This window comes from Hylobates moloch, unplaced genomic scaffold (genome assembly GCF_009828535.3).
Source record: "Hylobates moloch isolate HMO894 unplaced genomic scaffold, HMol_V3 SCAFFOLD_10, whole genome shotgun sequence".
Lineage (NCBI taxonomy): Eukaryota > Metazoa > Chordata > Mammalia > Primates > Hylobatidae > Hylobates > Hylobates moloch.
The window spans coordinates 32,972,818-32,999,982 of NW_026652285.1; the positions used below are offsets into that span (position 1 = coordinate 32,972,818).

At 46.3% G+C, this 27,165-nt stretch overlaps 1 protein-coding gene across 5 annotated transcripts in view; it reads right to left on the reverse strand.

Annotated features, from left to right (window-relative positions):
* Nucleotides 1-19,893, reverse strand: part of RNF38 (ring finger protein 38) — a 156,088-nt gene extending 136,195 nt beyond the window's left edge. For 3 of the 5 annotated variants that reach the window (XM_058444993.1, XM_058444991.1, XM_058444990.1), the window contains exon 1: nucleotides 19,799-19,893. The gene's annotated coding sequence lies outside the window, so the exon portion shown is untranslated. The remainder of the gene's footprint in view (nucleotides 1-19,798) is intronic. The other 2 variants (XM_058444994.1, XM_032164154.2) reach the window with 1 other exon arrangement.
* Between the last annotated feature and the right edge of the window lie 7,272 nt (nucleotides 19,894-27,165).

Sequence of the window (27,165 nt, forward strand, 5' to 3'; positions counted from 1 at the left end):
GCTCACGCCTGTAATCCCAACACTTTGGGAGGCTGAGGCAGGTGGATCACAAGGTCAGGAGTTCAAGGCCAGCCTGACCAATACGGTGAAACCCTGTCTATTAAAAATACAAAAATTAGCCGGGCATGGTGGCAGGTGCCTATAGTCCCAGCTACTCAGGAGGCTGAGGCAGAAGAATTGCTTGAACCCAGGAGGCGGAGGTTGCAGTGAGTCGAGATCACACCACTGGACTCCGGCCTGGGCGACAGAGCAAGACTCCATCTCAAAAAAGTAAAACCTTACACAGAAACCTGAAGTCCCACCCTCCATAATCCTGGATCCTTCTCTCCAGAAGTAATCATCTTTGTTATCAGTTAGGTGGGGTTTACTGTTGGCCCTTTCTATATAGACAGAAAGACGTATCCCAGTAAAATACAGAGAAGTGTTTTTTTTTTTTTTTGAGATGGAGTCTCACTCTGTCGCCCAGGCTGGAGTCCAGTGGCGCAATCTCGGCTCACTGCAAGCTCCGCCTCCCGGGTTCACGCCATTCTCCTGCCTCAGCCTCTCCGAGTAGCTGGGACTACAGGCGCCCGCCACCACGCCCGGCTAATTTTTTTGTATTTTTAGTAGAGACGGGGTTTCACTGTGGTCTCGATCTCCTGACCTCGTGATCCGCCCGCCCCAGCCTCCCAAAGTGCTGGGATTACAAGCGTGAGCCACCGCGCCCGGCCCAGAGAAGTGTTTTATGGAGTGCTATTCATTTAACATGAATGGTATTACTCTACTACACTGTTCAATCTTTTTTTTTCCCCCACTATTTTCAGTTCAGTTAGAAAATAATGTTCAAGGGCCAGGCACGGTGGCTCACACCTATAATCCCAGCACTCTGGGAGGCTGAGGCAGGCTAATCACCCGAGGTCAGGAGTTCGAGACCAGCCTGACCAACATGGAGAAACCCCATCTCTACTAAAAATACAAAAAATTAGCCAGGCGTGGTGGCATATGCCTGTAACCCCAGCTACTCGGGAGGCTGAAGCAGGAGAATTGCTTGAACCCGGGAGGTGGAGGTTGCGGTGAGCCAAGATGGCACCATTGCACCCCAGCCTGGGCAACAAGAGCGAAACTCCATCTCAATAAAAAATAAAAACTATATATAATGTTCAAAGCCTGGTGCAGTGGCTCACACCTGTCATCTCAGCACTTTGGGAGGCCAAGGCAGGTGGATCACTTGAGCCCAGGAGTTTGAGACCAGCCTGGCCAACACGGCGAAAACCCGTCTCTACTAAAAACTACAAAAAATTAGCCGGGAGTAGTGGCACCTACCTGTAGTCCCAGCTACCTGGGAGGCTGTGGAGGGAGGGTCACTGGAGCCTGGGGAGATCGAGACTGCAGTGAGCCAGGATCGTGCCACTGCACTCTAGCCTGAGTGACAGGGTGAAACCCTGTCTCAAAACAAAAAGAAAAAAAGAAAAAGGAAATAATGCTCAAGAAGCCAGGATGAGATGGATGGGCTTGATTCTCCTCAGTTGTTTCTACTCCACCACAGTGGCTCTCAGAACACACCCGGCCCTTCATCTGCATTAGCATCACCTAGGAACCTGTTTAAAATGAAAACTGCAGGCCCCACCCAGTGAGGTGAATCAAAAGCACTGGTGGGGGTGTCCAGCTTTTAAAGTCTAAGAACCACTACTCTACCTCCTGGTACTCAAAACTTTCTTCACCATCACCTGATGCCTTGCCAGAAATCGGCATTTTAACAAGATCCCCCTGGCCTACCTCAGGGCCACAAACCATAACCCCCAATCCATAATGCTTCACACCCATCCACACAGTGTCTGAGTGGTTTCTGGGAATGGGAGGTAGGCGAGGCCCGCTGAAAGAGAAGTGGTTTTTATCTCTTTGAATATGAATCTATCACTTACCAATCCTGTGGGAAAAACAGCACTGCATGCCCTAGTTAGACAAGAGTATGTTGTGTGTGTGACAGAAAGCACACAACTACCATTAAACTGCCATGGAAATTTATTCTGCTTAGATGTCACTGTTATGTCATAAGTTATTTTTCTTTTAAAATAAGGGAATTTCAATTTTAACCCCAAGCATAATAAAATTACCAAGATTGTCTAACCTTTGTATTGCAAATATTGTAGTGGGAATCCATCACCTTAAAACAAACCAACCAAGGGGATATACCTTACCTTCTCTGCTCGAACAAGGACACCTTTACCAACATCTAGCCCCCACTTCCATGCAGCAGCCCCCACCTCCACACAGCATGGAGGAAGGAAAACTATTTCCAGTATTCCACCTTTAACTTCCTGCTGCCTCCCTCAAAGACTCATAGATTTTATTTCAAAATCTGAACCCGAAGGCCCCTAACTCCATCTCTCCCTTGCTTCTCTCTCATTTTCCTCCACTGAGACTTCTCTGGTCTGTTGTACTGCAAACATGTCGGCTCTTCCAGCAAATTTACAGGTGAACTACGTACATATTTATGCCTAAGAATTGTACTGTCGCACTGCTCAACCCAGCTTGACTCAGCCTAACACAACGATGTGCTTTTTTAAAGGCACTTCCAGTTTCACTTCTAGCTCCTACCAGGCTTCCGCCCCGCCCCAGTGCAACATATCCCCCTCAGTTTCCCAGACCCAGGAAGTAGCAAGGTCAATTCTGTGAGGCCCATATCCAATTTGACTTGCCTCTCTCTTCTTAAAGCAATCTTTGAATTAAAATTTCTAAAGCCCCCTTTCAATTTAATAACTTTTCTTCCATAGAAACAAGAGGTTTTAATCAAGCCTTAAAAAGAAATTTGAGCCTTGTGTCTTTAATCACATAGCATTGGGAAAAATAATATAACTATTCTACCAAATTTCAAAAGGAAACATGTTTACATCTCAAATGTGCTATAAAAAGATCCTGGTATGGTAAAACTAGTTTGATTTCGACTCCCACCCCAACCTTTTTTAAACTTCTCCAACACAGTTCCAGAATAACTTGTCAAAATCACTTCTAAAGCGGTAATCCCAGTTACTCCAGAGACTGAAGTGATCGCCTGAGCCCAGGAGTTCCAGGCCAGCCTGGGCAAAATAGTGACTCTTACCTCAAAATAACAAAACAAAACTCACCCTGTGAATTAGACTCAAAAGATGTACAGTACTAACTAAACATTCCAGAGTCAAATTGTAACTTCAGTTTTTATCTCAACACAGAATTCATGAGTTGCATATAAATTTACTTTACTTCTTTTTAGAAATGGAGTCTTGCTATGTTGCCCGGGATGGTCTCAAGCATCTGGCCTCAAGTCATCCTCCCACCTCAGCCTCCCAAGTAGCTGGGATTACAGGTGAGCCACCGCATCCAATTTACAAATTCACTTTAAAAAGTCAAATCTTTTCACTTCTTGCCTTGCTTCTTGGATTTGTTTGGGGAGGAGGAATGTTTCTTTTTTTAGCAAATAATGGTAGCTTTTACTTGAAGCTTTATCAATTTTAAAAAAACAATTTTAAAATAACGATTTCTGTTTTCAACTATATATGCAGTTTTAATAAAAATATTAGATAATTCGATTACAAGAGTTCTTGACTTACATTCCTGCCATTAGCAAAGACAGTCAATAATGTCTTAAGAGCCACCAAACATATCAATCTCTAGATATGGTCTAAACCTAAGGTTATTTTAAAAACTAAAAACAGTGAGTGTGTAGAAACTCTTCAATTATCTGGATTAATCGGTTTTTATCCTGCCTGTATAGAATCAATGTTTTCCCCCTATGAATTAATTCCACAGTTCAGTAATTTTGAAAGGCAGAGAATTCATTTTTCCTTCCTAGGTATCCATAAACCAAGCTTGTCTAACCCATAGCCCAGGATGGCTTTGAATGCCCAACACAAATTCATAAACTTTCTTCAAGTGTATTTTATGTGTGGTCCAAGACAATACTTTCAACGTGGCCCAGAGAAGACAAAATATTGGACATCCCTGGCCAGCAGTTAGCAGCACTCAAATAAAAAACAGGCCTTATTCCAAAAGTTTATATAATCTGGCTTTGACCTTAAAAGCCCATTTTGCCATAGATCATTTTCTAAATGGTAGGTTCCCAAGATGGCCCACCAATACCTATTAAGCCCACAATATAGATGAGATACTGAACTAGCAAGCCCAGCCAAGAAGTTTTTCTTCATCTGTTTAAGTGCCCAAACAAGCACTCAGTTAAGATCTAATGTTGAGAATCACAGAGCATGGGACCTTTTCTAAGAAGTAACTTAGGCCGGGCGCGGTGGCTCACGCTTGTAATCCCAGCACTTTGGGAGGCCGAGGGGGGCGGATCACGAGGTCAGGAGATCGAGACCACAGTGAAACCCCGTCTCTACTAAAAAGACAAAAAATTAGCCAGGTGTGGTGGCGGGCACCTGTAGTCCCAACTACTCGGAGAGGCTGAGGCAGGAGAATGGCGTGAACCTGGGAGGCGGAGCTTGCAGTGAGCCGAGATTGCGCCACTGCACTCCAGCCTGGGCGACAGAGCGAGACTCCGTCTCAAAAAAAAAAAAGAAGTAACTTAAATATGCCTGATTTATAGAGAATCCAGGGCTGGGTACGGTGGCTCACATCTGTAATCCCAGCACTCTGAGAGACTGAGGCAGGTGGATCACCTGAGGTCAGGAGTTCAGGACCAGCCTGGCCAAGATGCTAAAACTCTGTCTCTACTAATAATACAAAAATTAGTCAGGCATAGTGGCACACACCTTTAATCCCAGCTACTCGGGAGGTTGAGGCAGGAGAATCACTTGAACCCAGGAGGCGGAGGCTACAGTGAGCCAAGATCACGCCATTGCACTCCAGCCTGGGTGACAAGAGCGAAACTCCATCTCCAAAAAATAAATAAACACAATAAATTAAAAAAATAAAGAGAATCCAGTGCGAGGCACAGTTAGGGGTGCCTATAGTCCCAGCTACTCAGGAGGCTGAGGCAGGAGGATCACTTGAACCCAGGAGTTCAAGTCCAGCCTGGACAACATAGTGAGACCCCATTTTTAAAAATAAATGGCTGGGCGTGGTAGCTCATGCCTGTAATTCCAACACTTTGGGAGGCTGAGGCAGGCGGATCACCTGAGGTCAGGAGTTCAAGACCAGCCTGGCTAACGGTGAAATCTCGTTTCTACTAAAAATACAAAAAATTAGCCAGGCATGGTGGTGCGCACCTGTAATCCCAGCTACTTGGGAGGCTGAGGCAGAAGAATTGCTTGAACCCGAGAGGTGGAGGTTGCAGTGAGCCAAGATTGCACCACCACACACCAGCTTGGGCAACAAGAGCGAAACTCCGTCTCAAAAAAAGATATTAAATAAATAAATAAATAAGTGTACCACTCTGATGCAGGTACTCCTACTCCTGATGTGACCATGTAATGAATGATTTAAAAACTCAATTTTTGGCTGGGCGCGGTGGCTCATGCCTATAATCCCAGCACTTTGGGAGACCGAGGCAGGTGGATCACAAGGTCAGGAGTTCAAGACCATCCTGGCCAAGATGGTGAAACCCCGTCTCTACTAAAAATACAAAAAAATTAGCTGGGTGTGTTGGCAGGCACCTGTAATCCCAGCTACTCAGGAGGCTGAGGCAGAGAATTGCTTGAACCTGGGAGGCGGACGTTGCAGCGAGCTGAGATCATGCCATTGCACTCCAGCCTGGGCGACAGAGTGAGACTCCATCTCGAAAAAAAAAAAAACAAAAAAACCTCAATTTTTAAAACCCTAGCATAGACCGGGCGCGGTGGCTCACGCCTCTAATCTCAGCACTTTGGGAGGCCGAGGCAGGCGGATCACGAGGTCAGGAGATGGAGACCATCCTGGCTAACACAGTGAAACCCCATCTCTACTAAAAATACAAAAAATTAGCCAGGCATGGTGGCAGGCGCCTGTAGTCCCAGCTACTCGGGAGGCTAAGGCAGGAGACTGGCGAGAACCTGGGAGGCGGAGCTTGCAGTGAGCCAAAATCACGCCACTGCACTCCAGCCTGAGCGACAGAGCAAGACTCCGTCTCAAAAAAAAGAAACTCTAGCATAGTAATTCAGAACTTAAAAACAAAGTTATTTCTCAGGAGAGACAAAGGCAAAACAAAAGGCTGCAAATTCTCTTCATCGGCTAAAATAGTGATCAACTTTGCTTATATTCAGTCTTTTGTTATCGAAACTACTTGCTGTGTTTTCGGAGGCTATCTGTAAAGTAAGATGCAGTAAAGCATGATGGCTAAAAATACAGATTCTGGAACTAGACTACCTGGGTTCATATCCCAGGTAACACCCTTAATAGCTGTATCATCTCCAGCGAGTTGTTTAACCTGTGTGCTCCAGTTTCATCTGTACAATAAGTATAATATGAGTCCCTTAGGGGACTGCAGTGAGGATTAAATGAATTAATCCACATAAAATACTTAGAATAGACCCTTAAATAATAAGCATACAATAAGTGACCACTATTATCTAGATATTTAAAAATAGGTAGAATTTAGAAAAGGAACTGAAGGGAAAAGAGGCATTATAGGCTGAAGTAACAATCTAAGGAACAGAGGTAGAAAAACCACACACAGGGCCGGGCGCGGTGGCTCAAGCCTGTAATCCCAGCACTTTGGGAGGCCGAGGCGGGCGGATCACGAGGTCAGGAGATCGAGATCGTCCTGGTTAACACGGTGAAACCCTGTCTCTACTAAAAATACAAAAAAATTGGCCAGGCGTGGTGGCGGGCGCCTGTAGTCCCAGCTACTCAGGAGGCTGAGGGAGGAGAATGGCGTGAACCCAGGAGACGGAGCTTGCAGTGAGTGGAGATTGCGCCACTGCACTCCAGCCTGGGCGACAGGGCAAGACTCCGCCTCAAAAAAAAAGAAAAGAAAAAGAAAAATCACACACAGGTGGGCGAAAAGGTGTTGTTCTATTTCCCTGGAGAACAATATTTATGATGAAGAACAGTAAAGACTAGAATAATGAGGACCCAAGAATGCTGGCCCTCAATGCCAGACTAAAAAATATGGCTTTTACTTAGAAAGCAGCCACTTAAATATTTGATCTAAATATGTGCTTTGGCAAGGTTATCAAATCATATCATTAAGCCCAGCACGGTGGCTCACTCCTGTAATCCCAGCACTTTGGGAGGCCGAGGCAGGCAGATCACCTGAGGTCAGGAGTTCGAAACCAGCCTGGCCAACATGGTGAAACCCCATGTCTACTAAAAATAAAAAAATTAGCTGGGCATGGTTGTGCGCACTTGTCGTCCGAGCTACCCACTCGGGAGGCTAAGGCAGGAGAACTGCTTGAACCCAGGAGGTGGAGGTTGCAGTGAGCAGAGAGAGCACCATTTCACTCCAGCCTGGGCAACAGAGTGAGACTCTGCCTCAAAAACAAAACAAAACAAAGATCTTATTACTATTAATACAATTGTGATGTTTTTGCAATCCCAAAAATGCATTTGTTCTGCTAACACTGTCATAATCTATCACTTTACTGATGCATATCTGAATTATCTCAAATCCTCACTGTGCCTAGTACATAGTAAGCATTCAACAAATGTTTACCAAATTATTATTAATATAAGTAATTATTATTATTAATCATTATCTTTTTGTGTGTGTGTGAGACAGAGTCTCCCTCTGTCACCCAGGCTGGAGTGGAGTGGCATCATCTCAGCTCCTGCAACCTCCATCTCCTGGGTTCAGGCAATTCTCCTGCCTCAGCCTCCCAAGGAGCTGGGATTACAGGCACCCACCACCAGGCATGGCTAAGTTTTGTATTTTTAGCAGAGGCAGGTTTTCACCATGTTGGCCAGGCTGGTCTCAAACTCCTGACCTCAGATGATCTGCCACCTTGGCCTCCCAAAGTGCTGGGATTACAGGCGTGAGCCACCATGACCGACCTCAAATCATTATTTTTTAGTGGCCAACAGAGAGCAGTAAAATAGAGACAGGGGTTAATCCCCTAAAGAAATATAAACTAGCCGGGCGTGGTGGCTCACGCCTGTAATCCCAGCACTTTGGGAGGCCGAGGCAGGTGGATCACAAGGTCAGGAGTTTGAGACCAACCTGGCCAATATGGTGAAAGCCCGTCTCTACTAAAAATACAAAAATTAGCTAGGCGTGGTGGTTGTAGTCTCAGCTACTCTGGAGGCTGAAGCAGGAGAACTGCTTGAACCCAGGAGATGGAAGTTGCAGTGAGCTGAGATCATGCCACTGTACTCCAGCCTGGGTGACAGAGCGGGACTCTGTCTCAAAAAAAAATAAATAAATATATATATATATATATAAAAATTATAAATGAAGCAAATAAAGTAACCTAGATAATAGTTTACAATTAAGTTAAAATAAGTCATTGCTAATCAACATACTTAACTAAAACAGGGTTTTGTTTTGTTTTTGAGACCGAGTCTCACTCAGCCACCCAGGCTACAGTGCAGTGGCGTGATCTCGACTCACTGCAACCAAGGTCTCCTGGGTTCAAATGAGTTTCCCGTCTCCCCAGTAACTAGGATTACAGGCACCCACCATCATGCCTGGCTAATTTTTGTATTTTAGTAGAGATGGGGTTTCCTCTTGGCCAAGCTGGTCTTGAACTCCTGACCTCAGGTGATCCGCCCGCCTCAGCCTCCCAAAGTGCTAGAATTATAGGCATGAGCCACCCCACCCAGCCAAACCTTGTGTACTTTAAAGTCTCATAAAATTTAGCTGTCAAATTGGTACAGCCTTTTCAAAGGATTATTTGGGCAATATCTTTTTAATGGACTACCAGGTAGTCTTTTTTTTTTTTTTTTTTTTTGAGATGGAGTTTAGCTCTTGTTGCCCAGGCTGGAGCGCAATGGCATGGTCTTGGCTCACTGCAACCTCTGCCTCCTGGGTTCCAGTGATTCTCCTGCCTCAGCCTGCCAAGTAGCTGGGATTACAGGCGCCCACCACCATGCCTGGCTAATTTTTTTTTTGTATTTTTAGTAGAAACCAGATTTCACCATGTTGGCCAGGCTGGTCTCGAACTCCTGACCTCAGGTGATCCACCCACCCTGGCCTCCCAAAGTCCTGGGATTATAGGCGTTTCCTAATCCAGGACAAAATTATGCTGGCAGGTAAGAATAAAGGTCTAACTCCTAACTTGACTCCAAGTAATTAGAAGAAAGGGCAGCTTACAGTAGCCATAGGTTTCCATGGAGTACACACTATCTACCTGTACACCATAGACGTCAATGCTAATTACAGCAACAAAAAGGGCCACCCTCATCCTGAGAATGGACTCCTGAAGTTTACAGTCTTAAAGTCTAAAGATTATTGGCCAGGCATTCAAGACCAGCCTGGTCAAGACGGTGAAACCCCATCTCTACTACAAATACAAAAAAATTAGCCGGGCGTGGTGGTGAGCGCCTGTAATTCCAGCCACTCGGGAGGCTGAGGCAGAGAACTGCTTGAACCTTGGAGGCGGAGGTTGCAGTGAGCCAAGATCGCACCACTGCACTCCAGCCTGGGTGACAGAGCAAGACTCGTCTCAAAAAAAAAAAAAAAAAGAGATTACCTTGCAATCAATTCTTTGGTGTATTTCTTACAAAATACAACAACAAAACAGGGTGGGCATGGTCACTCATGCCTATAATCCCAGCACTTTAGGAGGCCAAGGTGAGAGGATCACTTGAGCCCAGGAGTTCGAGACCAACCTAGGCAACATAGTGAAACCTCCATGTCACAAAAAAGTTTAAAAGGTTAGTGTAGTTGGCCGGGCGCAGTGGCTTACGCCTGTAATCCCAGAACTTTGGGAGGCTGAGGCAGGCAGATCACAAGGTCAGGAGATTGAGACGATCCTGGCTAACATGGTGAAACCTCTGTCTCTACTAAAAAATACAAAAAATTAGCCAGGCATGGTGGTGGGCACCTGTAGTCCCAGCTACTTGAGATGCTGAGGCAGGAGAATGGCGTGAACCTGGGAGGCAGAGCTTGCAGTGAGCTGAGATCGCACCACCGCACTCCAGCCTGGGCGACAGAGGGAGACTCTGTCTCAAAAAAAAAAAAAAAAAAAAAAGGGTTAGCGTAGTAGTCACACTCATAGTCCCAATAGTCCCAGCTACTCAGGAGGCTGAGGTGGAAGGACTGCTTGAGCCTGCGAGATGGAAGCTGCAGTGAGCTATGATTACCACTGCCACTGCACTCCAGAGTAGGCAACGAAGCAAGACCTTGTCTCAAAAAACAAAAAACAAACAAACAGAAAACAGCAGTTTGAGATATCAGCAACAAGTAATACAGTAATAATTAACATATTAAGAAAAAACTTTTCACTAAAAGATTGCCAACAAGACTTCTTAGAAGCACATCATGACATAGAATGGTTGATATAAGTGTTTATTACCAGGCGTGGTGGCTCACGCCTGTAATCCCAGCACTTTGGGAGGCTGAGACCATCCTGGCTAACATGGTGAAACCCTGTCTCTACTAAAAATACAAAAAATTACCCGGGCGTGGTGGCGGGCATCTGTAGTCCCAGCTATTTGGGAGGCTGAGGCAGAAGAATGGCGTGAACCTGGGAGGCGGAGCTTGCAGTGAGCCGAGATCACGCCACTGCGCTCCAGCCTGGGTGACACAGCAAGACTCCGTCTCAAAAAAAAAAGAAAAAAAAGAGTTTATTAAGCATACATCCCCAGATAAACTGATTTTTTTCTGGTGGCAACAGGGAGAAATCGCTTCCCAAAAATGTAAGTATTTAAAAAAAAAAAAAAAAAAGATTGGCCAGGCACGGTGGCTCACACTTGTAATCCCAGCACTTTGGGAGGCCGAGGAGGGCAGATCACCTGAGGTCAGGAGGTCAAGACCAGCCTGACCAACATGGAGAAACCCCGTCGCTACTAAAAATACAAAATTAGCCAGGCATGGTGGCGCATGCCTGTAATTCCAGCTACTGGGGAGGCTAAGGCAGGAGAATGGCTTGAACCCGGAAGGCGGAGGTTGCAGTGAGCCGAGATGGTGCCATTGCACTCCAGCCTGGGCAACAAGAGCGAAACGCTGTCTCAAAAAAAAAAAAAAAAAAAAGATTAGTGGGCGCATCCCTGGGAGAGTAAGCAAGTTATGTATTTGGCTTTTGTGGGCAATCAATCATTCTGGTAACACAAACATAAGGCAAAGTAGACCCAGATTTCTATATATTTTCCTCTAAAGTACTTTTAAGTTACAATTTCAGACTTAAAAAAAAGAAAAAGGTTCCAAGCTCAGTCTTGTCCTTTTTTAAAGCTGCAAGTATTATAATTTAAAACTCTGAAATGTATTCACTTAAACACGTTCCTGTCACTATTAACAACAACGCTCCATTATCCACTTTTGGTACTGTCTCCAGATGATTTTTAATCCCTGCCTGACTTCTCCCTACCAACAAGTACTTGGATACCATCTTTACCCCGCCTGCCCCCACTACTTGGTTGTGCCTAGGGAATTATAATTACAGCAATCCCGCCTTTCGAACATCCTCAGAGCACAAAGCTTCTTTGTATAATGGTGGAGGGAGGGTGCCCTCCAGGCTCCACAGAAAAGAGTGGATGGTAGCAACAGAGGAAGAGGAACTGGAGCCACTATGGTGGCCCTCAGTTCTAGTTCAATATTGTTTGTGGGAATTTACTTGTAATGACCAGCCAGGGTTCTGTTGAGCTTCTGCATCTCCTCCCATGTGGGGGTGGAGAGAAGCAGGGCTTATCCTGGCAGATGGGCACAATCACCATGCCCAGAAGACCAGGGAGTAGAAAGAAGCAAGAAATTTGGGAGAAAAGCAAGCAATAACTGTCTTGAATTGCACCCCTCTATGCAATTCTCAAGATCTTAAGTGAGGAAGTTTTGACAACAAAAGCTATCATCCTAATTAATCAGTGGTTAGTATTGGCATTACCGGCACTCGGTAGATGCTCAAAGATGTATTGAGGTGGCAATAAAAATCTACATAGGAAGACAAATCTATAAAAAAAAGTTTTAACAAGAAGATAGCACAAAAGCCAAATGAAAAATACTTTTTATTAATTATGAGTCCCAGCCAGGCATAGTGGCTCATTCCTGTAGTAATCCTAGCACTTAGGGAAGTCGAGGCAGGAGCATTACTAGAGCTCAGAAGTTCAAGACCACCCTGGGCAACATAGCAAGACCCTGTCTCTTTAAGTAGGAGTTCCAACTCTTCTCTATCTGTAAATGTGATTTTTTTTTTTTTTTTTTTTGAGATGGAGTCTCACTCTGTCGCCCAGGCTGGAGTGCAGTGGCGTGATTTCGGCTTACTGCAAGCTACGCCTCCCAGGTTCAAGTGATTCTCCTGCCTCAGCCTCCCGAGTAGCTGGGCCTACAGGTGCACACCACCACGCCCAGCTAATTTTTTTGTATTTTTAGTAGAGACAGAGTTTCACCATGTTGCCCAGGCTGGTCTCAAACTCTTGAGCTCAAGTGATCCACCTACCTCGGCCTCCCAAAGTGCTGAGATTACAGACGTGAGCCACTGCGCCTGGCCCTGTAAATGTGATTATTAAATAAATACCTGTTTTACTTTCTGCCTACTCTACTTCTGTTCAGTCTGAGAAACTGCTCACTTTTTAGTTCTCTGACAATAAAACAAACTTCAACAGAAGGTCAGCATGCAGCATCTGCAGCCACTAAAATCCAAGGTGCAGAAGCAGAATGGACAGGCAACTTTTCAACTCGAAGAACATCCCAAAAGCACTACAAACTGTCCTACTACCTAACTGCTTGCTATTCTCCTTTCCATGTATATAGTTTTCTCTCTTTTTTTTTTTTGAGACAGGGTCTCACTCTGTTCCCCAGGCTGGAGAGGGCAGTGGCACCATCTCGACTCACTGCAATCTCTGCCTCCCAGGCTCAAGCAATTCTCGTGCCTCAGCCTCCCAAGCAGCTGAAATTACAGGCAAGTGCCACCACACCCAGCTAATTTTTGTATTTTTAGTAAAGACAAGGTTTCACCATGTTGCCCAGGCTGTTCTCAAACTCGAGCTCAAGTTATCCACCCGCCTCGGCCTCCCAAAGTGCTGGGATTACAGGTGTGAGCCACCACGCCCGGCCCCGTCCATGTATATAGTTGGTCCTCTTACTACTACTTCCCTACATTTCTCAACAAAGTCAAAGGATCAGTATTTACACCAAAACTCACAATATCTCACTCCCCTATTTCTATACATATTTTACCACAAAAGCAGAAAATGCAGTGATAGCTTTTTCTTTTTTTTTTTTTTTTTGAGACGGAGTCTTGCTCTGTCACCCAGGCTGGAGTGCAATGGTGCAATCTCGGCTCATTGCAACCTCCGCCTCCCGGGTTCAAGCGATTCTCCTGCTTCTGCCTTTCGAGTAGCTGAGATTACACGTGCATGCCACCACACCCAGCTAATTTTTGTATTTTTAGTAGAGGCAGGGTTTCACCATGTTGGTCAGGCTGGTCTCAAACTCCTGACCTCAGGTGATCCACCCGCCTCAACCTCCCAAAGTGCTGGGATTACAGGCGTGAGCCACCGCACCAGCTAGCGATAGCTTTCCATAGCATAACTATTGATAAACCCTAATATACTCCCATCATTCTACTCTTCCACCTGTCCAACATCACTGCAGTTAACTGTTCTAAGCAGTCCCAAGAACAGCGCTAATATCCATTTAAGTAGAACAGGAAAAAAACTGAAACCACTCTGGGTAAGGCCTGCAGGTAAGAATTGTTTATTTTCCTTCTGTGGGCAAAAGACCACTTTTGTTAAACATCTTTAGTTTTTTAACATGTAATTTCTTTTAAAAAATTCCTCCAAGACAGCAGCATAAGCAAATTGAAACTTCCTATCCCACCACCCTCAATCATGTTTAAAAATAATAATAAAAAAGACAACAGAAACCACTTCAAATGTATCTTTCCCTTGAGCCCCCAGAACAGCATTCATCCACGACAACCGTTCTGAAAAACTCTGCCATTATTTCCAAAAGCAGTAGGAAGTCCAGTCTTGTCCTTGGTTTGCACTCTCCCTTCCTCTCTCTCCAAGAAAAAATGAAACAGCAGGAAGTGTAAACAACCACTTAATGGAAAATACAAATGGGTAAATATTTTCAAAATTGGCTAAAAAGCCTCAGGTCTTCAGGAATGCTAGTGCAGGGGAAAATAGGAAGAGAAAAATAACTGCATTTACCCCTCCAAGTGAGCACTGTAAGAAGACAAGAGGCCGGGCGCGGTGGCTCACGCTTGTAATCCCAGCACTTTGGGAGGCCGAGGCGGGCGGATCACGAGGTCAGGAGATCAAGACCACGGTGAAACCCTGTCTCTACTAAAAATACAAAAAAAAAAAAAAAATAGCCGGGCGTGATGGCAGGCGCCTGTAGTCCCAGCTACTAGGAGAGGCTGAGGCAGCAGAGTGGCGTGAACCCAGGAGGCGGAGCTTGCAGTGAGCCGAGATCGCGCCATTGCACTCCAGCCTGGGTGACAGAGCGAGACTCCGTCTCAAAAAAAAAAAGAAGACAAGAGCAAATGTGGCACATAGGTACTATACTTTCTCTCCTCCATTTACCAGATACTTTTGTCTTTTATTTGAGACGGAGTTTCGCTCTTGTTGCCCAGGCTGGAGTGCAATGGTGCAATCTCGGCTTACAGTAACCTCTGCCTCCCGGGTTCAAGCGATTCTCCTGCCACAGCCTCCCAAGTAGCTGGGATTATAGGCATGCGCCACCACACCTGGCTAATTTTGTATTTTTAGGAGCGACGGGGTTTCTCCATGTTGGTCAGGCTGGTCTTGAACTCCTGACCCCAGGTGATCTGCCCTCCTCGGCCTCCCAAAGTGCTGGGATTACAGGCATGAGCCACTGTGCCCAGACTTTTTTTTTTTTTTTTTTTTTTTTTGAGACAGTCTCACTCTGTTGCCCAGGCTGGAGTGCAGTGGCGTGATCTCAGCTCACTGCAACCTCCACCTCCCGGGTTCAAGCGATTCTCCTGCCTCAGCCTCCAAAGTAGCTGGGATTACAGGCATGCGCCACCATGCCCAGCTAATTTTTCTATTGTTAGTAGAGACGGGGTTTCACCATGTTGGCCAGGCTGGTCTTGAACTCCTGACCTCAGGTGATGCACCCGCCTCGGCCTCCCAAAGTGCTGGGATTATAGGCGTGAGCCACTGCGCCAGGCCGACAATGGTATTTTCTAAATAGCTTATTCTGTACATATTTCTTCAGCCTCATAACAAAGTTTACTATTTTAAGCTGTGCTCTTGGGTTCAGCTGAGCATGGTGATGAAAAGCCCCTTCCCATGAAAAGTTCACACGGAGAACTCCTGAAGCCCCTAGGGCAAGCACCAATCCAGACCTCATGGTAAAGCCCACAATGCATATGGATGAAACTGTTAGTTACAGCTGGACTAACAGTTCCAAGGCTGCAGAGCAGTGCTAGATCACAGATCACCTTTGCGTGGATTAGAAAAGGTGCCCCTTCTCTGAGGGCACACAGTTCCACACCAGGTACTCATCTTGGTAAGTACAGTACAGAATAGATTTCCACCTCACTTGCCACCCGAAACAGGTATCCTTTTACTGAGTGCAATCTCTATGGTCCTACACAGCAGCACCGTTAAGAAGTGTACCGGCCAGGCACAGTGGCTTACGCGTGTAATCCCAACGCTCTGGGAGGCCAAGGCAGGCTGATCACAGAGGTCAGGAGTTTGAGACCAGCCTGGCCAACATGGTGAAACCCCGTCTCTACTAAGAATACAAAAATTATCCGGGCATGGTGGCAGGCGCCTGTAATCCCAGCTACTCGGGAGGCTGAGGCAGGAGAATCACTTGAGCCTGGGAGGTGGAGGTTGCAGTGAGCCGAGATCGCGCCATTGCACTCCAGCCTGGGCAACAAGAGCGAAACTCCGTCTCAAAAAAACAGAAAAAGAAAAAGAAAAGCGTACCTGGGCGATGCTGCACCTCCAAAGTGGGTTTCCAGATACAGGAACCTTAACAAAGACAAACAGGCACTTTACAAATTTCACTATCAGAAAGCCTCAGATTCGTTAATATAAATTCATTCATAAACACATCAGGACTACAGGAAGAAAGGTCTAGCAGAGAAGGAAAACTAGCAAATTTGGGAGAAAGGACACTCTTCCATCTTGAGGGATAATCAGTTGTTTCCTAAAGACCTTAATCTCTGACCATAGGTTCAGACGGCTAAACCTCAAATGTTGGTCACAAGCTAAAACAATCACTAGCATCTGCAGAGGGATGGATTATCTTTCTCAAGACATGATGACATGTTTACCTTTGGGAGTTTTACTTTCCCCAAATTTTCCTTCTCTGCTAGACCCTTTTTGCCCTTACTTTTTGCCCTAACTTTAAAACCACATACAGTTGACACATGTATTAAAATCTGTAAAACCTGATAAATAACCCTGGTAGGTAGTGGGCCCCTTAGCTAACTCCATGAAAACCAGAGGAATGGACAACCTAGATTAAGAGGGGTATGGCACCCAACCCTATCATTCTTTTATGCTCCACAAAAGAGGTAAAGTATCACATGGGTCAAAATTCCATCCCAGTCATCCAGGAGTGGGAACAGAGGGGCAGCCTAAGGAAAGATGAGGACTAGGCTGGGGCAAACCTAAGATAGTGGTTCTCAAACTTCAGTGGGCATCCGAATCTACTGGGGAGTTCTCTCAGAATCAGATGTCTGGGTCCCTCCCTACACCTGATATATCAGAATGTCCTGGAGCACATCTATTTCGACAAAGCTCAAACTGCAGACACAGGTCCACTAGAAAGTTTAGAAATAATGAGAAATCTACCGCAACTATCAGCAGTTCCGAAATAAAAGTCATCCATTGCAAAACTAGGTTTAGCAGGTCAGAAAGGGGCGAAAAAGGATCACCAGCCTGCATGTCTAACAGGCTGTGCTGGGCTGGAGCCTGTAGGAGAGGTCCATTATTATGAAACAAAAACTGTGTTCTATAAACAAAATTTTTTGTGTGAGAAATATTTCAAGCATCTGAAAAATACTTAGAGTATATTAAATATCTCTATACCCTACACCCAACATTACCAAATCTTAATTTACAATTACTTGATTCAGATTTTTTTTAAGTAATAGAACATTAAAGGTATAAATAAAGCCCTTTTGGGTACCCTTGTGTAATCCCATTCCTCATCTTCTCTTCCCAAAGACAATCATTACACTTAATATGCATATTTTAATACTATCACCACATATGGGCATAGCCACAAACAATATTATTTTTCATATTTTCAGATTTTACACACGTGAAACGATTCTGTAAGAATTCTTCTGACTTGCTTCCCTGCTCCATATTGTTTTTGAGATTCACCTATTTTAATGCATGAGGCTAGTTTATATTTCACAGTGCTGTAATATTCAATTGTATGGGTCTATCTAAAAATGTATGTATTCGCCGGGCGCGGTGGCTCACGCCTGTAATCCCAGCACTTTGGGAGGCAGAGGCAGGCAGATCACAAGGTCAGGAGATCGAGACCATCCTGGCTAACACGATGAAACCCCCGCCTCTACTAAAAATACAAAAAAAAAAAAATTAGCCGGGCATGGTGGCGGGGGGCCTGTAGTCCCAGCTACTCAGGAGGCTGAGGCAGGAGAATGGTGTGAACCAGGGAGGCGGAGCTTGCAGTGAGCTGAGATCGCGCTACTGCACTCCAGCCTGGGTGACAGAGCGAGACTCCGTCTCAAAAAACAAAAACAAATAAATAAATAATAAATAAAAATGTATGTATTCTTCTGTTGATGGACATTTAAGCTGGAATGAGCATTCTTGTATTTTTTCATACTTATTTTCTTGGACAAGTGTACAAGGATCTCTTAGGGTATACATACATACCCAGAAATTGACATTTTACGTAAATGAATATGTCTGCCCGCCTTCACACTAAACACCAAATACCACTACTCTCTAAGGTGGTTGGATCCATTTACATTTCCACTACACTATATACAAGTTTATTTATCCACAACCTTAATAATCCTCGGTTTATCACAGCATTACATTTTTGCCAACCTGATCGGTGTGAAATGTCATCTCACTGTTGTTTCAATTTGCATTTCCCTGATTGTAAGTCTCTCACAAGTACATTTTCTTGCTTTTAAGTATATATTTGCCAAATATGTGTTTCTTAGAGTTTTTTAGGAAAATCTAACCCATCTTGTCTGAATTGGGGCAGTCCTTCCCAAAGCACCCTGCCAACAGCCACCACAGCAGGAAAGCTAAGGTGCAAGAGGGCAGCAAGAAAACAGCTGACTTAAACAAGGAATCATCTTGGACAAAGGGCCTTAATTAATGCATTTGTTAATTAGTCTTTCCCTTCCCTGTTTTGTCAAGCCTTACTTCCAAGACAATACTCCAGGCCCTGGGGGTCTGCATCCTTAGAACAGGAGCGAGAAAGAAGGGGAGGGGGTGCTCAAGCTAGAACGTTTCTATAAAAGTATAGCTGTCCTTACTCAAAGAAAAGAAGTGACTGCAGGCCAATTCATACCCAACCTTGTAAGCTACCATCCACCTCCAACAGACTCCTTTCAAACTCATCACGTTTGGCACCTTCTTTGAAACATCCCAATCTTTTTCTCCAGACTAGACACCGCCCCCCCGCCCTTCAGTAACCCTTTCATCTCCCTTCCCCCACAATGACTGAATACCCTCTCCTTTTTCCCCATTCTATTTTCTAGCTCCACGGGACCCTCTTCCCTGCCTGTAATACGTTGCTCTCTCCCTTGCCTCTAGAACTGCAAGTCCTTTCCCCTTCCAAGGGACATCCGCAGTCAAAACAACCCACCTCATCATCCACCCCAAATAAAAACGGAAATCCCATGTATTACATGCCAGGCAGGCGGGTGACTCGGTCCCAATCCTCCCAGCTTCCTTCCCCCTTCACGCCTGGGATAGCTGTTCTTTCTCGGGGAGTTTTCCAAGTGTGGTAGGTCCAAACCACCTGGAAAAAACTCACGTGGCCTTCTGTGCCGTGAATGTCTTTAACCAAGGCCATGTATGCATTTCTGGTTTCGGCATGAACGAAATTCGGGCCATTTACTGAAAAAAGACACCTTACGGGCGCCTCCACAAAAGCGGGCAGGCCTCCCTCCCAGTAATTCCAGCTGAATTGGTTTAGTCTGTGCAGTGGTGGGGAAGGTGGCCTGGCAGAGACCAAACGGTCCCCACGATAAGAAGTTTCCGAAGCTCTGCCCCACTCACTCAAGAAAGCCCTCTCCCCGAGAGCACACCCCGCACAGAAGTCTTTGCCGCTGCGGCTCCCCAGGGCACCACCAAGCTCCCAAGTCGGCCCCCTGCTCTTCCGTCCCACCCCGCAAGAGATCATTACTCCCAAGCCAGCCCAAAAAGGGCTGGGTGGGTGTGCCAGGGTCCAGGGCCTGACCCCCTCGCCCCAGATCTATCTCCCTCGGCTCCCGGGGGCCGGGGGATCGACCTCTTCCCAGCCCCCTCTGCTCGGGGCCCGCGCCGGCCCAGGGTGGCCCTGGGTCCCAGCCAAGCTACGGCTCTCACTAGCTATGTGACCTTGGGCAAGTCACTTCCCCCTCTAAGCCTCGGTTTCCTCCTCCGCCGAGCAGAGACCTAGAGAGGTCCTGCCCTGCACACCCTGGGGGAGGGGGCTACCCACCGGGTGGGAAAACGCTTTGTGAGCCGCTCAGCGCGGCTGAGGCGCAGGGCTCGCAGGGGCTCCGGGGCCGGACAAAGCTGACCCGGACAACGCTCCTCCCCGTCGGCGGGGCCGGGCGCCTGGACCACACGCCTCCGGCCCCCACCCGCGGGACCGACCCACGCCCCTCCCTGCCTGGCCCGCTCCCGGACCCCGTACCTGCTCCCGGCGCTCGGCCGCAGGCGCCGCCACCCTGGGCGCCCGCCCGGAAAGGCCCGTGGCCCGGAGGGCTGAGGCGGTCCGTGGCGGCGGGCTCCGGCCGGGGCGGCGGCGGTGGGGGGCGCGGGCGGCGCGGGGGCCCGAGCTCGGCGGGGCCCGGCCTGGGAGACGACGACTGAGGCTGAAAGTGCGCGGCGGCGGCGGCTGCTGAGGCGGCGGCGGCAGCGACCGCGGCGGCGGCGCTTCCGCTCATGGCGGGGCCGCGAGCAGCGGCTCCGGCTGCGACTCGACTCCGGCGCGGCGGGCGCTGGCTGGGCCCCGGCCGGCAGCAGCGGTGGCGGCGACGGAGGCGGCTCCCGAAGGGGGAGGAGGCGGAGCCGGGAAGCAGCGGCGGCGGCGGCGGAGGGGGCGGGGACGTGGAGGGGGCGGGGACGCCGAGCCGCCGCCGCCAATGGGCGCGGGGCTCCTCAGCCGCGGCTCCGGGGGCGGGCGGGCGGCGCCGAGGGGTATCCTCAGTCTCCGCCGCTCCCCAAGGCGGGGAGGCTGAGCGCTGGCCGCCCGCCGGGAGAGCCCCGCTGCAGGGGCTGCCCCGCCCCCGGCCCGCCCCTGAGGCGCGGCCGCGGGCGTCTGGGTCCAGGCCTCGCGCGACCCAGGCTGGGGCTGCGCTTGGGCTCCGCTGTGCAGGGGTTCGCGCCCGCGAGGGGGCCGGAACTCGGCCCAGTTAGCTACTGCTCGCAGCCCGCCTGCCCGACTCCCTCCTCCGCTCCCCCGCACTGGAGACGCAGCCTCCTCTCCCCTCCTCTGCCTCTCTTGGCTGTTTCCTCAAAGTTTTTCCCTTTCAGACACTTAGGAAAGAAACTCTCCCTTCTGTTCTTAGGCTGCGTTTCAGTGATAAATTAGTCCCCGCGGACCCAGAGAGAACAGCAGAGGCAGAAACCAAAGAGATGGAAACGAGCTGCCGTCCCCGAGTCCCCGAGACCATCTTGAATGCTGAGCAGGAGCCAGCCAGGCTCAGCCCTGGCCCCTCGCCCCTTTCTCTGACTTTCTCTTTCTCTTTCTCACTTCACATGCCCTTGTTGTTAGAAGATTTAAATAAAAACATCCAGCCCAGCTGGGCCTAGTCTCAAAAGAGGGGGAGGATGTGAGGTAAGGAAAGGGTTTTGACCTGTCCCGACGGCTTTCCTATGAGGGGAAGAATTCTGCGAGTTGGTGACCCCCTTTGGGCCCTCTTCCACTTGGATGTGATGTTGGTCACTGAAACCGTTTCCTCCTCATGTTTCTGTGGCTCTCATATCAAAGCCGTAGAGGAGCAAAATAACCATGTGTTAGGGGTACCTCTAAAGTGCAGGCACGGGTGGGCCAGGGTGCAGCTAAATTGCTGAGTGGATCATTTCAATAAAACCTTATCCTCAGCCATTCTCCACTGAGCAGAGAAAGAAAGAGCTCTATTTGAATCTTTGACAACAGACATTTCAAATTCCATGCTGATACTTAATAGGTGCCTGATCTTTCATTCATGCTGGTCTTTTTGTCATCAGCAATGCTAGGCACTGGGAATACAAGAATAAAAAAGATATAGTCGAGGCCTTCAAAGAGTTTACAATCTCATTGGAGGACAGTGAGATATTTTTAGAAGTTGAAAACTTACGGATGAGCAGGAGTTCACCAAGGAGGGCAGGTTGGGGGAAAGTGGACTGGGAAAACGTTAAGATTGCATTTGGCCAGGGGACCTAAGATTTTCTGAATCCCATCCTTGACTTTTTGGTCACAGAGGAAGCAGGTAATATATTACTTGCTGGAGCTTGGGTCCCAGTGCCTACTGTAGAACACCTGTCAACTACTGCATGGAGGCACCTTCTTTCCTCTGATAGGTCTCAGCAGCCTTGAGCAACATTGGATCTATTTCTGTGCCAAAGCCCAAACCCCAGTTTCAGCTCTTATAACCCCAATTTGAGCAAATGCCTTGACCACCAGCCCTAGAAGAGAACGGACAGATGAGCAGTTTAATCCAGTAACCAAAGGAGCCCATCCAAGGATGCCTTGAGGCCAGGAAGAAACAGGAAGAAATAAAGGGAGAGGGCCAGGCAAAGCCTTGGGCCACCTCACCTTGCCAGTTTAGGGAAACAAAATAAAGAATGGACCACATTCATGTTGGTTGCGATCTTTATCTCTTAATTTTCCGTCCCCCAATGATGATCAGGAAGAGAGATGAGCATTGGGGTTTAGGAAACGACAGGTTTAATAGGACTGGAGCACAGCTCGGGTGATGAGTGGTAAGAAAAGAGCAGACTGGAATTTAGTTAAGACAAGACTAAATCATGAAGAGTCTTGAGTGCTGCATTGAGGAATTTGAACTTAACCTGAATAACAAAAGTGAGCCATTGAGGACATAATGAGGAAATGATGTGATTAGATCATATTTCGGAAAAACTCTGGCTGCTGTGTAGAAAATGGATTGGAGGGTGCTATAGTTTGAATATTTGTCCCTTGCAAAAGTCATGTTGAAATTTAATCCCCAGGCCGGGCACAGTGGCTCATGCCTGTAATCCCAGCACTTTGGGAGGCCTAGGCGGGTGGATTACCTGAGGTCAGGAGTTCAAGACCAGCCTGGCCAACATGGTGAAACCCCATCTCTACTAAAAATACAAAAATTAGCCAGGCGTGGTGGCACACCCCTGTGATCCCAGCTACTCAGGAGGTTGAGGCAGGAGAATTGCTTGAGTCTGGGAGGCAGAGGTTGCAGTGAGCCGAGATCGTGCCACTGCACTCCAGCGTGGCTGACAAAGCGAGACTCTGTCTCAAATAAATAAATAAATAAAATAAAAAATTTAATCCCCAATATCGTAGTATTGAGAGATGGAGCGTTTAAGAGGTGATTGGTAGAGCCCTCATGAATGTATTGATCCATACATGGATTAATGGGCTATCATGGGAATGGGACTGGCCTTTATAAGAAGAAAAGAGACCTAAGCAAGGATGTTAAGCCCTTTCACCACGTGATGCCCTGTGCCACCTCAGGACTGTGCAGAGTCCCTAGCAGCAAGAAAACCCTCACGAGATGTAGCCTCTCCACCTCAGACTTCTCAGACTTTGCAACTCTAAGAAATACGTTCCTTTTCTTTATATATTGCCTAGTTTCAGTTATTGTGTTATATATAAATAAGCAACAGAAAACAACCTAAGATAGAGGAGAACCAAAAGAGAAGAAAACTGGCTAAAAAGTTTTAGGCATGGGATGAAAGTGACCTGAATTAAAGCAGAGATAGCAGGAATAGAGAGATTTTAAGGTGGTAGAATCAACAAGGCTTGGGGAAGATGAGACTGATTCAAGGATAACAAAGATTTTTGGCTTGGACAACTGAGTGATGGTGGTGCCATTCCTGAAAATATTAACAGATAATACAGAGAACTATGAAGAGCAGAGAACTATGACCCTGGTTAAATCAGATTATTTCTGTGACTCTCCACATAAAGCAGAAGGGCTGAAGCAATTGGACTAGAGTCACCACTATACAATTACTAATGTCCTCTGAGATGGGGATCCAAAGATATGCAAAGGAGAGGCACAATAGAAGGATTGTCCATTCCTTTTTTTCCATTAAAAAAAATTGTGGGCCAGGCGCGGTGGCTCACACCTGTAATCCCAGCACTTTGGGAGGCTGAGGTGGGCGGATCACTTGAGGTCAGGAGTTCGAGATCAGCCTGACCAACATGGGGAAACCCTGTCTCTACTAAAAATACAAAATTAGCTGGGCACGGTGGCGTGTGCCTGTAATCCCAGCTACTCAGCAGGCTGAGGCAGGAGAATCTCTTGAAACCGGGAGGCGGAGGTTGCGGTGAGCCAAGGTTGCACCATTACACTCCAGCCTGGGCAACAAGAGCAAAACTCCGTCTCAAAAAATATATATATATAAATAAATAATAAATTGTGGTAAAATATGTAAAATTTATTATTTTAACCATTTTCAAGTGCATAATTGTAATTTCAAGTGGCATTAACTATATTCACAATGAATTAGCTGGGCTTGGTGGTGGGCACCTGTAATCCGAGCTCCTCAGGAGTCTGAGGCAGATAATTGAATTGCTTGAACCCAGAAGGTGGAGGTTGCAGTGAGCTGAGATCGCGCCACTGCACTCCAGCCTGGGCGACAAAGCGAGACTCTGTCTCAAAAAAAAAAAAGAAAAGAAAACTGTATTCACAATGTTGTAAAACCATCACCACTATCTGTTTCCAGAACATCTTCATCACCATCCCAGACAGAAACCCATTAAATAACTTTCAGTTCCCTCCTCCTCTCAGCCCCTGGTACGTCTATTCTACTTTCTGTCTCTACAAATTTGATTATTCTAGATACCTAATGCAAGTGGAACCATACAATATTTGTCTTTTTGTGTCTTTCTGGTTTATTTCACTCACATAATGTTTCCAAGGTTTATTCATGTGGTAGTATGTATTAGAATTTCCTTCTTTGTTTTATTTTTATTTATTTTTGTTTTATTTATTTTATTTTTATTTATCTTGGCAACAAGAGTATTGCTCTTGTTGCCAAGGCTGGGGTGCAATGGCGCAATCTCAGCTCACCACAACCTCCATCTACGGGGTTCAAATGAGTCTCCTACCTCAGCCTCCTGAGTAGCTGGGATTACAGGCATATGCCACCACACCTGGTTAATTTTTTGTACTTTTTGTAGAGACAGGGTTTCTCCATGTTGGTCAGGCTGGTCTCGAACTCCCAACCTCAGGTGATCCGCCCACCTCAGCCTCCCAGAATGCTAGGATTACAGGAGTGAGCCACCAAGCCTGGCCTTACTGCTTTTAGTTCTTTTGAATATATACCTAGGAGAAGAATTGCCGCATCATAATGGTAACTCTGTGCTTAACTTTTTGAGGAAGCACCAGACTGTTTTCTATAGGGGCTGCACCATTTTTGCATTCCCACCAGCAATGCATAAGGGTTCTAATTTATCCACATTCTTGCCAACACTTGTTATTCCACCCCTACCCCCACCTTTTTCTTCATAATAGCCTTCCTAATGGATGTGAAGTGGTATCTCATTGTAGTTCTGATTTGCACTTCCTATTTCACTTTCAAGCTTAGCGCAATGTCTGTTTACTTGTATTTGCCCCAGCCTGGCTTGTAAATCATTATTTTATTTGGGGATTAATGAGGGAGTGGAGGAGAGAAATTGTAAGAAAATACTGAGGGGGCACCGGGTGCGGTGGCTCAAGCCTGTAATCCCAGCACTTTGGAAAGCTGAGGTGGGCGGATCACGAGGTCAGGAGATTGAGACCATCCTGGCTAACACGGTGAATCCCCATCTCTACTACAAATACAAAAAATTAGCCGGGCGTGGTGGCGGGCGCCTGTAGTCCCAGCTACTCGGGAGGCTGAGGCAGGAGAATGGCGTGAACCCGGGAGGCAGAGCTTACAGTGAGCCCAGATCGTGCCACTGCACCCCAGCCTGGGCGACAGAGCAAGACTCCATCTCAAAAAAAAAAAAAAAAAAAAAGAAAAGAAAATACTGAAGGGGCTATTTCATGAAAAACAATAAGACAATGATAGACCTAATAGCACATAAAACCAAAAGAGGAGCAAGATGGTATTTCAGAGTATTACAGAATAATACTTTGCAGCCTTAGCAACTGAAGGAATCTAGATAAGGTAGACCCGATGGAATTTGTAACCATGCTCAGCAAAGGAAGTGAAAATAGCAATGCCAAATGGAAGGGGCTGGGGCAGGAGATGAAATTAACCACCAATACCACATGACTACTTTCCTTCACAAACACATCACAAGCACATGTGAGACAACTATATGGTTTCCCTGAAATGCTTGGGGATGTAAATTGCAGGGTGGGAGCCAGGGCGAAAGAAAACATGCTGAGCATTTTTCCTCACTATTATCACATTAATAAACATTACTTTCTATTTCCTTAGGCCACATTCCTAAAGGTGGAATTGCTAATTCAATGTTTTGAAAAGTTTTACTTTCCAGAGAGATCATAGCAATTTATTTGTTTAATCATTTATTTTTATTTAAATATAAGGGATTGAATTGGTCATATTTCTCACTTGTAAGGCTACTCTCATTTGTTTTATTTATTTATTCTCTTTTATTCACATTCACTAATCTCATTCCCCTTTCTCACTACAGGCAATTATTCTGATGTGTCTCACGTATATCCTTTTGTTTGTGTTTATTTAAAATATGTAGTATTGGGCTGGACATGGTGGCTGACGCCTGTAATCCCAGCACTTTGGGAGGCCAAGGCAGGCAGATCACTTGAGGTCAGGACTTTGAGACCAGCCTGGCCAACATGGTGAAACCCCGTCTCTGCTAAAAATACAAAAATTAGCTGGGCATGGTGGACCCCGTCTCTGCTAAAAATACAAAACTTAGCTGGGCGTGGTGGTGCACGCCGGTAATTCCAGCTACCCGGGAGGCTGAAACACCAAAATCCCTTGAACCTGGCAGGTGGAGGTTGCAGTGAGCCGACATTGCACCATTGCACTCCAGCCTGGGTGATGGAATGACACTCTTTCAAAACAAAACCAAAACCAAAACCTCCCAACAAAGATATTTTTCAAAAAAAAAATAGTAATAGGATAAAATACGTACTATTGTCTTAGATGGGTGTATCTTTTTCTTCTGTAAATAACATTGTAAGATAGATTTTTTTTCTTATTTTTCTTTTTTGCTGCAACATGTTTTTAAGATCTGGCCCATTGCTTCTATCTACTGCATATTACTCCACCCATCACATTTTGCCTAAGGTCTTCTTCATTAGGGACACCCAAATTGCCTACAACCAAAAACATCACTGCCATAACTATCTTTATACATATCCCTTATATAACCTGTGTGAGAATTTTAGGAGGGTTATATATATAGTATCAGAATTGGAATTTTATATTTTTTCTCTGTTATATAGTTTTAGCTTTCATATTTTTATTATTGGTAAGGATAAATGTGTGTGTGTTGTGTGCGTGTGTGTGTGTGTGTGTGTGTGTGTGTGTTTCTTTAACCACAGTATTCTAGGAATTTTCTGATCACATCCTTAGCCCTATCCTCTATGGCTTCTTTAAAGACTAATTGAGTCTGTAATTGATTGTAATACATTGAATAAATGTAATGCATGAGTCCATAATGATGCTCAAAGAGCAAGAAAAGAGAAAGGAGGAAAAAATTCATTTGCCACTATTGGAAATACTATGACACCAACTCCTTTGTCAGGAAATTGGTAATTAAAGAGAAAGAATGAAGCATTTAACCTGCCATTTTAGGAAGAAATGAGGTTCATCCCCAATTGATGAGAGGAAATTCTTCTTTACAGAAGAATGTCATCTCATAAATGTAGAAGGATT